Genomic DNA, 14,017 nt, shown 5'->3' on the forward strand with positions numbered 1-14,017 from the left:
ATATTTTTTCTGGTTCGTGAACATGCCTGCCTAATTTTTCTGGCTGCACCATGGCTGCAACAAAACAAAAGGCATGTACATGTGTCAATTCCCCTTTGTGATCGTTACCTTGCCGCGGTGAAGGGGCTTGCGTATCACAATCAAGCAATGACATTCGATCAGCTGGACAGTCCTGTTGTTCTGTCATTTAGCTACCTCAGCCCGACCATATGGGCTTGAAAACTGCCATTACCTGCACTCTCGCCATGGTGCACACCAGTCTAGCATGGCCGTCACTACACAAAAAGCTGTTTGCGGTGCGTTACACAGTGAGTTTGGTGTGTCAGTGTGAAACAGTACTCTAATTACACTCCCTGATTGATGTATACACATGCAAGATGTTTTAAAGCACTTTAGGCCTCCAATTTAGCATGCAATCTGACTTCTGCCCTTAAAACGCTGCTTTGCGTCAAATCCAGATTTTTCCCTTGGACTTTTGGTGTCTATCCCACTCATCCATGCCCCCCTCCAGGTGTTAGACCCCTTGAAACATCTTTTCCATCACTTTTGTGGCCAACATAAATGTCTCTAGTTTTCAAAGATCGCATCCCCATTGAAGTCTATTGTGGAACCAAACTTTTGCGGAAGTTCGCGAACCGAAAATCGGAGGTTCGAGCCATCTCTACTGTAGAGTAAGGAAACAGTTTGTTAAGGATTGTTACTACTTAATGCATATATAGAGGTGTTCATTATCAGTATAGCACCAATGCAAAGCTAATAAGGTGGATGGAAGAGGGCCCCTAATGATCCATGGGCCCCTATGCGATCACCAAGCATAGCCTGATGGAGATTCTAAGTTTTTAAATGTTTTTTTAACTGCTGTATCTGTCCCTGTTGCATAGGTTTACCTGTCATCTGCCAAAAAAAGGAAATTAATAAAATTATCCATAACTGGCACAAAGCAATAAAAATACAAGAGAGATTCTATCTTTATACCACAGTATGTAAGTATAATTAATATTGGGTGAAAACTGTAGGTTTGTTTAAATAATCAACTATAGATAGGTAGGTATACTGGGTATATGCCCAGTATAGACGATTATGTAAGAAGAAGCGCAAAACTGACATCATATCCATCTATTCAAACATCGACATAAAGTCATAATACATATAAGAAAAGAGTGATTTTATTCTAATGTACAAAAAGAAGAAACTGGAAAAAATGTCTTTCGTCACATCAATTAACATCTGTGAAATCATGGAAGGTGCTGTGATAACTTTCATATAGTACTGGCATGGCCTAGGGCACCGCGGGAGGAAGGGCACCAAAGCAGCAGGCTAAACTGGTGCAGCATTTGCAAGCTTGCAAATGCTGCAATGCAGGGAGATCAGGTGAGTGCCTGACCGCGGTACTCTGCTGCTAGCCGCGTGTGAAGCAGCCACCTTGCTCTCTGTGCACATTTGCACCAGCGGCTATTGACTTGGGCAGCGTTGGAGACGGAAAAGAAGAGGAAGCTTCTGCACTAGAGACGAGCAGAGAAATGAGTGACACAGATGGCTGCTGCGGTGTGAAGGCGAGCTGGCTACTTATACCTATACTCAAAAGGGGGTGGGGGAGGGATTAAGGGAGTCATCTGGCTACCTATACTGGAGGGAAAGGGGGAGGAGTCATCTGGCTACATATACTAGAGGGAAGGGGGAGGAGTCATCTGGCTACCTATACTAGAGGGAAGGGGGGGGGTGCGGCTGGTGACAGTGGCCTAGGGTGGTAAAGAGTACAAGTGAATCAGTAGTGTAGGGTGGTAGAGTTTATTGAGCAGCCAGGGGAAGAGCAGTGGGGAATCAGTGGACACATGGCTTTGTTGTGCTCTGAGTAATAAAACACTAGTGGGTGCAGTGGTGCAATTGTTTCTTGATCAGGTTTCTACTGAAATCTTGAAATCACATGATGTAATGCGATAATTGTTTTGCATGTTTCACTCTCTGGAAAGTTTTCCAAAAAGTTAAGCTAAATACTCACCTTAACGACGCAGGAAGATGGATCACAGCGACGTCCCCCGACGACAATCGTTCTCCGGTCCATTGATTTGCCCTCCCAATTAGAGTTAAGTCCTGGGGCCGAGATTGCAGGGGATCGCGCCCATGGATGTGCGCGCGCTTCAGTCCGTCATCAGTCTCCCAGCGGTGATCGCTGCTAGGAGACTGTTAGACGGCAAAACCGCTGTCTATTTACATGGTACAGCACTGTGATCTATGGCAGCGCTGTACTGGGGACAGCCGTGTCACTCAGCTGTCCCCTGGTTAGGCACAAGAGAGATCGGCTTTCATAGGCTGATGCCTATGACAGCCAATTGCTGTGATTGCCTGGTGGGGGGAAGGGGAATGTAAAAAAAAACAAAAACACAAATTTATTTAAAAACAAAACAAAACAATTTAACCACTTCACCACTGAGGGGTTTTACCCCCTGACCACCAGAGCAATTTTCACCTTTCAGCGCTCCTTCCATTCATTCGTCTATAACTTTATTATTACTTATCCCAATGAAATGAACTATATCTTGTTTTTTTTGCCACCAATTAGGCTTTCTTTAGGTGGGACATTATGCCAAGAATTATTTTATTCTAAATGTGTTTTAATGGGGAAATAGGAAAAAATGTGGGAAAAAATTATTATTTTTCAGTTTTCGGCCATTATAGTTTTTAAATAAAGCATGCTACTGTAATTAAAACCCATGAAATGTATTAACCCATATGTCCCGGTTATAAAACCATTTAAATTATGTCCCTATCACAATGTTTGGCGACAATATTTTATTTGGAAATAAAGGTGCATTTTTTTCAGTTTTGCGTCCATCCCTAATTACAAGCCCGCAGTTTATAAAGTAACAGTGTTATACCCTCTTGACATAAATATTTAAAAAGTTCAGTCCCTAAGGTAACTATTTATGTTTGTTTTTTTTATAGTATTTTTTTTTTTTTTAATTACAAAAAAAAAAAAAAATTGGGGAGTGTGGGAGGTAATGAGTTAATTTATTGTGTAAATGTAATGTTTGTATATGTAAAATGCTTTTATGGTGTAGTTTACTATTTGGCCACAAGATGGCCACAGAGTGTTTGTTTACATGCGACCTGTAAGCGTCCGGAAGGACGCTTACAGGAAGCAGTAGGAGGCTGGGAGACGCACAATGATCTCGCTGTTTCTGAAAGAAGCAGCAGATCATTGCGGGGGCTAGATCAACGAACGGGAATGGATTTTCCCGTTCATTGATCTCCGGGCGAGCGGGCGGCGACGTGCACAAGCGGCGGGTGCGCGCGCACGAGCGGCGGGAGCGCGGACAGCGGCGGTAGCGCGGAAGGTACGGATTTCTCCGTCCCTGGTTTTTTAGGAGGAAAAAAAAGGGCGGAGAAATTCGTACCGCTGGGGGTAAAGTGGTTAATACCGGTTAATAAATAAAAAAATAAATAAACATGCCAGCAGCAATCAGAGGAAAGCTCTGTTGGCGGGCAGAAAAGGGGGGGGGGGATCACTTATGTGCTGAGTTCTACAGCCCTGCAGCGAGCCCTTAAAGCTGCAGTGGCCTGACTGCAAACTGGACATTTTACTATACCTTATGTTAATTACATTGATATAAAAAACAGCTAAATAATTAGCATGAACAGATGACTCAGGAAGTAGATATGAAATGACATGAAAGTTACCTTAGCCTTTTCTTGTTCTAAACATTACAACAACAAAAAATGAAGTCTCAGACAACACAGCACAACTCAATTTTCTGTAAATTTCACCTTTTTTTTTTTTTTAATTAATGTTTTATATTTACATAATGTGCAAAATAATACATTTCTGCTCATCCTTATTTTGTTTCTCGTAGAATCCTCAGTTTTGCTGCAGAGTTCAGAATTAGGTAGAATCGTGATAATAATGTGTCTTCATTTTCCATAACCAACTTTATATCCAAAGACATTGCCAAATAAAGTCATAAATGCTAGAAAGAAAGAAATATAACTAATTATGAATTCCTTGAAGCATTAGTGTGCTTATACAATATTCTTGCATTTCTGATTTTAGCTCCATTTAGAATACTAGCATTTTCCCTCCAGAGGTGCCTGCATAGTACCAGACCTGTTTTGTATATGCTCCATCTTACTGCCTGAGGAAGCGGGTCACTCCTGCGAAATGCGTTGTTTTTTTTTACTGGAGTATATAAATAGTTTTGTTGAAAATTGATTGGCATTTTCTTGTGTCTGCCCAGAGGAGGTAAGTCTACCACTACCTCCACATTTTTTAATGTTTTAGATCTTTTTATCCCTCTGGCACCTCTGTATCCATAATACAACATTTTACCTCCAGTATAAGTTGTTATTCTGTACTTATACTAATAGTAAACTAGCTATAGTAAGTACTAATTTCTGATTATTGCCTACTGCTTCTACAGTCTTCTTTTCCCTCTCTCTGTTCAGCACACATTGGCCCATATGCAATTCACATTTTCTCCTAAGTGATATATCAATAAAATGCCTTTTAAGACACCAACAAGCAAGAAAATAGAATAATTTTTTGCCTACTTTTTGGCACTTTTTCAATTACAAAGTGCTGAAAAGTTATTTTAAACAGAACATGAAAAATGATCTCCTAGGAGAAAACGTAGCAGAAAAAAAGTGAATTGGATCGGGTCCAGAGAGCGTTAGGAAAGATTTCTTCAAGCAAACAGTGTTTTGCTTGTCTTGAAAAAGTAATGCAGTAATGCAAGTATATTGAATTAATGATCATTTCAGTCATCATTTTACACATTTTAACCACACTTAAAAAGGAACTTTAGTGAATAAAATGTTACATACCAATAAAAGCAATATTTAGATGTAAGAATGTTTCTGATGCTGAAACCAGAATAACTACTGTCCGGACCATAAGACGCCTTTTTACCCCCAAAGGTGAGGGGGGAAAAGTCAGTGCGTCATATGGTCTGAAGGTGTCCATCATAAGTGCCCCCTCTGTCCTTCTTTGCTGCCTTGTGTCTCTGATGTGCCCTGACTCCTCTCTGTCGGGTGTCTCTTGTATGGCATCTGCCCCCTGTCTGGACACCGGACAAAAGGGACACAGGGGAAGGGACATCTGCACACAGGGGACACAGGAGGGCACATGGCACAAAGGGGACATGGAGACCGGATAGAGGGGACACGGGGGCAGATGGCACATAGGGGACACCAGACAGAGGGGACACAGGAGAGCACAGGGGTGCAGATGAGAAACCGGGGACACTGGACAGAGAGGACACAGGAAGATACCAGAGACACAGGGGGACAAAGAAGGAGATAGGGTGGCAAAGGAAGAAAGAGGGGACACAAAGTAATGAGGAGACACAGGCGGACAGAGAAGGGCACAGGGGGACATAGGAGGGCAAGGAGCAAAGGAGGACACAGCGGAACAGAGGAGATACAGGGGGACAGAGGAGTTCATAATGGGGGCAAAGGAGGACACAGGTGTACAGAGGAGGTCATAAGGGGGGCAAAGGAGAACACCGGGGGACAGAGGAAGACACAAGAGGAATAAAGAAGGCACAAGGTGGATACAAGAGGGACATAATAATTGGGGGTATAAAGGGGAGAAGATTCACAAGATGCCCCTGCACCATAGATGCACCAGGTTTAAAATATTTTTTTTTTACCCTAGGTGCTTGTTATGGTCCAAAAAATATGGTATATATTAAAAATGAGTATCCTGAATATTTTTTTATGTTCAGCTATGAGTCATTACAGGGCCACTTGAAGTGGAAGAAGTGCATTTATGCTTTAATGATTTTGACTGTTTAATGTACAGATTTCTTTTACAGATTTCAAAGCTTAATACATTTTACAAACCCAAATAAATGGTGGCAATATACCTAAATAAATACAATGTATGCACCAAACAGACACCCCATAGCCTTACCCAAGTAGGTCAAGACAGAAGGAAATCAAAGAAGAGAAATACTCAGCACCTGATAACTGCTAATGGTCTCAAACTCCTTCTTAGCCCATATGCAATTAACTTTTTCTCCAGAGTTTTCTGGAGATATTTTTTCATCTTCTATTTAGAATAACTCTTTAGCACTTTGCAATTGAAAACGTACTAAAAAGTAGGTGAAAAGTACTATCACAACTATTTTAAGTATTTTCTTGCTTGCGGGTGATTTAAAAAGCATTTTATTGACAAGTTGTGAAAATATCACTTAAAGAGAATCTGTACTCTAATATTCTTACACTAAAAAGCATACCATTCTATTCCTTATTTTCTCCTGTGCCCATCTGTGCTGTTTCTGCCACTCTCTGCTGCAATCCTGGCTTGTAATTAACAGTTTTAGGCAGTGTTTACAAACAAACTAACCAGCTTCTAATAGGCTCAGCTAAGCATAGTGTGTGAGTATGCAGGGGGCCTGCAGAGGGTGTGTATCGCTTCTACCAATCACAAGCAGCCCTGCACATTCCACACAATCAAAGCCTTAGCCCGACAAACAGGACAGAGGAAAGATACATTGATTTATTACAGAGACAGTGTAATTAGGAAGAGCTGCAGTAAGCCCCAGCACATTAGAACAGGCATAGGAACTCATAGGATAGAAGAACTAAGGCTGAAAAAATTGTTACAGAGTCTCTTTAAGAAAAAACTCATAAGAAAAATGTAATTGCATATGGGCATTCTCGGATCACAATTTTTTTTATGCTAGTTTAGAACTTAGTGGGTAAATGTTAGGGCTTTTATTAGGTTGTTACTCTCTAGTGAACACTAAAGGTGAACACTGAAGCTAGCAGTACACGTGTCAACTATGGTCCAATAAGCAAAGATGAATAATCCCAATCTGATTGGAATTTTGATAGTGATTGATTCCTACCATACTCAGCAAAATCAATTTTGATCAATTTCAGCAGAAATGGTTTTGGTCCCAGCTATGGGACCAAAGCCAAGGAAACACACAGCCACGCAGTAATCCCACAAAGGAGCCCACAAACTACATGGGACAGTAAGGAAACCCCAGATAAGTATAAAAAAAAAATCCTTGCTGGAGATACCTTTTGCATCACTGATAAAAATACTGGTGACACAACAACAAAACGTAGAGATTCGCGGATGATCTCAGGCCCACACTTGTCATAGTACCATAATATAAACATAAAAAGTCTATTAAATATCTATACTCATGTAGATAAATTATTAACAATTAACCTTTTTTTTTACACAGATGAGCAGTTTGTTTACCTCAGGACCAGAGGAGTTGCGCTTTCTGAATAAAATAAGGTGGGCAGCTTTTGGACCTCTACTAAACGTTCCAGACACTTATTTACTAACTCTCCTGAGTTTTCTCCCAGGAGATCATTTTTGAGTTTAGCTAAAAAATTATCTCCAGCATTTAACAATTGTAGAAGTACTAAAACCTAGATTAAAAACAATATTACTCTGAGTATTTTCTTATTTTCTGAGGCATTGAATGGTTGTTATAAACAGATGTTTTCTCAAGATAAATAGTACCGGTACTTACGGTTATTAGTTACACACTCAAATCCGCACCCAGTATTGCAGCAACTCTGGCTGGGTGACTCGCATTCTATATCTCTAAGGCACAGATTATGCACTCTAGGGCAGCTAATATCCGGTGAACTGTAAGGACATGCTAAAAGATTAAAGAAAGAAAAAAAAGAAGAAGTAAATAAAAATCTCCTGTAATTGTAAATATGCAAATTGCAATTCAAAGGCAAATAATTTCTGTAGGAAATAGCAAGAAAACCATATTCTTGATGCACATGCTACTTGTGTGTTCAGTCAGTACCCATATGTGTACCCAGGCAGGCAATACCAGGGGCGAACTGACAACTCATGGGGCACCCAGGCAATAGGAGATTATGGGGCCCCCATACCAGTGTTTCCCACCTTTCACGTTATATTTTTACAGACTAAGGTATAATAATTTACTGACAACAGATACTTTATACTGATAAAAACCCCTGCGCCGCGCCAAAAAATAGGTGTGGTCACGCAACAGAATGTGGGCATGGTCATGGGTGGGGCAAGATATACATGACCTTAGCAGTGGTGTAAAAGGTCTGCCAGGGAATTTTGAACTCTGCCATAGTGTTTCCCCCCAAAATACATGTAATCTGACAGCATTTCACCAAAAATCCATGCAATTTGGCAGAGGTTCCTCCAAAATACAGATAATATGGCAGTCGTTCCCCCAAAATAGACGTAATCTGGCAGCATTCTCCCAGATACACATAATTTCGCAGCGGTTCCCCAAAATATGCGTAATCTGGCAGCGGATCACCCAAAATACATGCTATCTGGCAGCAGTGGTTCCCCCAAAATACACATAATTTGGAAGCAGCGGTTCCCCCAACATACACAATCTGGCAGTGGTTCCCCAAAAATACACATAATCTGGCAGCTGTTTCCCAAAATACACTTAGTTTAAGTGTCAGCGCAGCAGCTGACAGCGGGCGGGGACTTACCGCTTTTCTTCCAGCCGCCGGAGGGAGCTCTGATCTGTGCGCCGCTAGTCTGGTCTGGAGTAGACCAGACTAGCAGCACACAGATCAGAGCTCCCTCCGACGGCTGTAACAGCGGTAAGTTCCTGCCCGCTGTCAGCTGCTGCGCTGACACTTAAACATTCCGGAGGGGAGAGCCAGGAAAGGGGGCCCCAAGGTGAGGGAAGGGGGGGGGGGCGTCCCCCCTTCCCCGCCGCTGTGCCCATCGCTCACTTTCACTGGCTGCCTCCCTTCCTGCTCAGGGTGCTCTGGCGAGCCCCCCCTCAAAACAGGCCCTTGGGGCGTGCCCGTATGGTCAGTCCGTACCTGGGCAATACACATACTTTTGCCAAGCCATTGTTCTCATTTTTGGATCAAGCTAGAGCTTATATGTTTATATGCTTGTATGTGAACCAGTATTCATAATATGTTTCCAACAAGTGCTCATATGCCTACCCAGCCATTGCTGTACCGAGCCAGTGCTCTCATGTGTGCACCCAGCCACTGATTATCTGTGTGCTAAAATGTATGGTAATCTTTTATCATTGATAAAAGATAATCGTCAGCCCTCTCAATTGCACTCCCGCACACTGTGAAGCCTGCAGACAACTTGTGCCCAATACTGGAGACAGTGACCGGCACCCAAAAACATACGGTATATGCAGGAGTTCATACACAGGGGGGTACACTTTATTGCAACAACTTGAAATCATTAAAAGAAAACACAAACTTGCTTGCATCGGGGGTCCATGCACACTGGACCCTTTTGCCTTAAAACACATCAATACACTATTCCACAATAACCAGTAAAGTGCCAAGTGCTCTAAACCAATTAAGGCCAATTAGAGCACTTAGACTAGCGATCAGCTGACTACTCTCATCCAAAGGCATGCTTCTAATTAGTTAGTAGTTTGTCTCAGTGAAGGAGCATTTGAACAATGGATTATCATCAGCTAAGGTAATTACTGTATATGTAATGCCAGTGTACACTCGTTCTCCTATCCTCTGATGATGGCGGAAGGCCAAAACCTGGTCAGGAAAGAGAACGGGCATTCTTTGAACTACAGTCTGGTGACTTTCTCAGCACTTGACACTGGTTATTGTGCAATAGTGTATTGATGCATTTTAACCCATTCGCGTTTCGTCGTTTTCACTTGAGCAATGTTCACCTCCCATTCATTAGCCTATAACTTTATCACTACTTATCACAATGAACTGATCTATATCTTGTTTTTTCCGCCACCAATTAGGCTTTCTTTGGGGGGTACATTTTGCTAAAAGCCACTTTACTGTAAATGCATTTTAACAGGAAGAATAAGAAAAAAACTGAAAAAAAACATTATTTCTCAGTTTTCAGCCATTATAGTTTTAAAATAATACATGCCTCCATAATTAAAACTCACATATTGTATTTGCCCATATGTAACGGTTATTACACCATTAAAATTATGTCCCTATCACAATGTATGGCGACAATATTTTATTTGGAAATAAAGGTGCATTTTTTTCCGTTTTGCATCTATCACTATTTACAAGTTTAAAATAAAAAATATATAGAAATATTTTATCTTTACATTGATATTTAAAAAGTTTAGACCCTTAGGTAAATATTTACATGTTGTTTTTTTTATTGTAATTTTTTTTGTTTTTTTATATTAAACATTTTATTTGGGTAGTTTTGGGAGGGTGGGATGTAAACAATAGTTTTATAATGTAAATGTGTGTTGAGTTTTATTTTTTTTACTTTTAGTTGTAGTTTTACTTTTTGGCCACAAGATGGCGGCCATGAGTTTGTTTACATGACATCACTCTAATGCTGGGAATACACGGTTCGTTTTTGCCTTCGTTTAAACCTTCGATTCGTTCGGTAAACGAATCGAGTGTTGAAAACGTATGTGAAAATAGTCATAATCTCATTATAGTTTCGATTAATAGACCCCAAAAACGAACGACTAGTGATCGAACATGTTTGATATTATCTCTCTTTATCCATCTAATCGAGCCATTGGTAGGCTTGATGGCTGTTCAGATCGATTATATATTCGTTTATGCTAGTCCGTCCCTGTAAAAAGGGATTTTCGTTTCGTTTCTTTGCAGCCTTCGATCATTGGAAAAACGAAACCATCAGAATCGGAAAAAAAAACGAACCCGTGGGTGGTGATATTAACCGTATGACTGATTATTTCGGGATCGAAAAGGACAAAAGGCACAATCGAAACGAAGGTTTAAACGAAGGCAAAAACGAACCGTGTATTCCCAGCATAAGCGTAACATACGCTTAGAGAGACGCATGGGGGACGCTACAGCCAGAATAAGCGAAGCTTCCGAGAGAAGCTGTCGCTTTTTCAGCGGAGGAGAGGATTCAGTGATCGGGCACCATAGCCCAATTCACTGATTGCCTGTCTAACGAACCGCGGGCCGGGAGCGCACGTGCACGCGCGTGATCGGCCAAGGGAATGCGCATGGTTCCTGGACGTAGTTTCTACGTCCAGAAACTAAAATAGGTTAAAGCAAAAGGGTCCAGTGTGCATGGACCCATGATGTGAGTTTGTGTTTTCTTTTAATGATTTTGAGTTGTTGCAATGGAGTGTACCCCCCTGTGTATGAACTCCAATATTGAGCTCAATGTGTCTGCAGGCTGCACAGTTTGCGGGAGTGCAATAAACAGCACTGAGAATTATCTTTTATCTTTGACATATTGTTCCATTGTTGGAAAACCTCTGGCTGCTGATTGATTATTAATACATATGTGCTTATATTACATCTACATACTACTCTTTTCTCATTGCTGATAATCTAGGGCAGAGTAGCTCATTTCAAAACTATAGTAATTTTTAAACTTAAGTCAAAACATTTACATTTTGTAATTTTAAATATCACAGGGGCGGTTTATAACCAATGTCCGGTTTTTACTTATTGTGTCTACTCTAGAGAGAAACTTTTTACCTGTTATAAGAGACTCAAAAGAAATCTACCCAAGTAAAGGGGAAATACCGCTTTTCACTGGTTTCCTGTTGAAAGATTGAAGCCCCTTTTACTCAGCCAGTGTCATTCAGTGCATGTCTGCTACTCCCATGGACCTGCTGGGAGGTTGTAAGTGCTCAATATGGGCAGTAGGGGGGGGGGGGGGTATCCATTCCCTGTAAGTGCATCTAAACGTGGCAATAAGCCTTAAAGAGAACCCGAGGTGGGTTTGAAGAATATTATCTGCATACAGAGGCTGGATCTGCCTATACAGCCCAGCCTCTGTTGCTATCCCAAACCCCCCTAAGGTCCCCCTGCACTCTGCAATCCCTCATAAATCACAGCCACGCTGCTGACAAACAGCTTGTCAGAGCTGGCTGTGTTTATCTCTATAGTGTCAGTCTGCTGCTCTCCCCGCCTCCTGCAGAACTCCAGTCCCCGCCTTCATCCCTTCCCTCCCTGCTGATTGGAGGGAAGGGACGGGGGCAGGGACCGGAGCTATGCAGGAGGCGGGGGAGCAGCTGAGACTGACACTACAGATGTAAACACAGCCTCACAGCATGGCTGTGATTTATGAGGGATTGCAGAGTGCAGGGGAACCTTAGTGGGGTTTAGGATAGCAACAGAGGCTGGGCTGTATAGGCAGATCCAGCCTCTGTATGCAGATAACATTCTTTAAACACACCTCGGGTTCTCTTTAATATGCAACCAGAAGCTTTTTTTTGGTGCAGTGTAACCAAACCATGTTTCAACTGCTGCCAAAGCGGGTGCTTTCATAGGGTCAACTGGACAATTGCCCAGGGCCTCAGGTCCCTTAGGGGCCCCACAAGTCACAAGTTTACTATTAGTGCAGTGTGATATGTACGGGGCCCCACATTAATTTTTGCCCAGGGCCACTTGACCTCAAACCACTCCTGGATGCTACCACGACTTCTGGCATAGCAACCCCCTTCCCTATCGTGCTGAATTAAATGAATTATTTTTTAAGTAAAGGTAGCCTTACGCTGGTCGATTTGCCATCAGATCGACCAACAGATAGATCCCTCCCCCCCGCATACATTACCTGCTCCGCCGGTGCATATCCCAAGTCTCCGCTGTCTACTTTTCCGCACTGGGCTCCGAGTCCGGGCTGGCTTCACTGAACTTCCTGCCAGGGAAGTTTAAACCGTAGAGGGCGCTCTACTGTACTGTTTAAACTTCCTGCCGGGACAGGAAGTTCAGTGAAGCCTGCCGGACTCGGAGCCCACCGCAGAGAAGAAGACAGCGGAGACCGGGGATACGCGCCGGCCAGATCAGGTAATGTATTGCCGCTAGCGTCGGACGTCGGACATTCGAACGCCGCTATCGACACACTCGCCGGTGATCGAGCAAAATCTTCTGCACGGACGGATCGACGGGAATCAACGGGAATGATTGATTTCAGACAGAAATTGATCGTTCTGTCAGCGTTTGCACAACGATTTCACAGCAGATTCGATCACAGTGATCGAATCTGCTGTATATCGGCGGGAAAATCGTTAGGTGTATGGGCCCCTTAAGTGAATTATTGCTTTAGATGCTTTTGTATCCAGCTGCAGTGTTTTCAAATTGAATTTAACTTAGGTTTAACTTTCAATGCAACAATGCAATGAATTTGAAAATGATTGGAAAATGCTTTAAGCAATTACTTGATTCTGTTAGTGCATCTGTATTTCTGCAGATTCAGTTCAATCTGGTCAGAATGAATTTCATTACATGATTTACCACATTTGATTTGAAAAAAATCAATCAAATCACGGCTAATTGATCATTCTCAAGATTTTTGTTTTGCATGGATGCTATAGTTGCATTAAATCAATAATTATTCATTATAATTGCATTGTTCATTGCAAACATAAATGTGTTATAGTCAAGTACAAATACACACCTAGCTACCTCCTTTATCTCTCTCTTTTCCAAAACCTGACATCATAATATAAATGCTACCCTGATTGGTAATACCAGTAATTCTCCAAACTGCAGTAAGCAATGTTGATTGCATATGAAGGACTGTTAAAGCAGTACCTTTGCACTTCCTCACCCCAGCATTTAAAAATCAGTATAATATAAGATACCCATATCTTGTACAACTACTACTATAGTATGCTTGCTTGGGCACAGGTACTCATGCTGCTAATAAAACATTCATTATTTATGTGATATGCAGGCACTTACGTGGTCTTCTAATTAAGTATCCTGATGCTGAACTGATTAGTAGCGATAGGAGAAAGGTGGCCAGCAGCATGTTGAGATTCAGAGATTTCATCTTGAGGACTGATGTATGAGTTATCTCCCTAGTGTGCCTAGTACCAAACTGGGCATTTATATTCTGTAACAAATTAGAAATCAGGGAGTTGTCCTTTTATCTGTTGTTGTTGTTGGTTGATTCTTGTATTAATCATATGAAACAAGCTAAATAAAAAGAATCATTATCATACAAATAGTATACTTAACTTTAGATACAGATCTACTGCTTGAATAAATGCATATAATTATGTGTTCCTGAACTTTACACATTTCTGCCTTGCCCAGGGAACAGCTAACACCCTGCTCATCAACA

General features: G+C 41.7%; 1 long non-coding RNA gene across 1 annotated transcript; it reads right to left on the reverse strand.

Moving 5' to 3' along the window:
• Positions 1-3,748: 3,748 nt before the first annotated feature.
• On the reverse strand, positions 3,749-13,768 carry LOC137531704 (uncharacterized). Its single transcript, XR_011023714.1, has 3 exons — positions 13,633-13,768; positions 7,494-7,625; positions 3,749-3,965 (listed from the first exon to the last, which is right to left on the reverse strand). It is a non-coding gene; the product is annotated as an uncharacterized lncRNA (long non-coding RNA).
• Between the last annotated feature and the right edge of the window lie 249 nt (positions 13,769-14,017).

Source organism: Hyperolius riggenbachi, chromosome 9 (assembly GCF_040937935.1).
Source record: "Hyperolius riggenbachi isolate aHypRig1 chromosome 9, aHypRig1.pri, whole genome shotgun sequence".
In the NCBI taxonomy this organism is placed as follows: Eukaryota; Metazoa; Chordata; class Amphibia; order Anura; family Hyperoliidae; genus Hyperolius; species Hyperolius riggenbachi.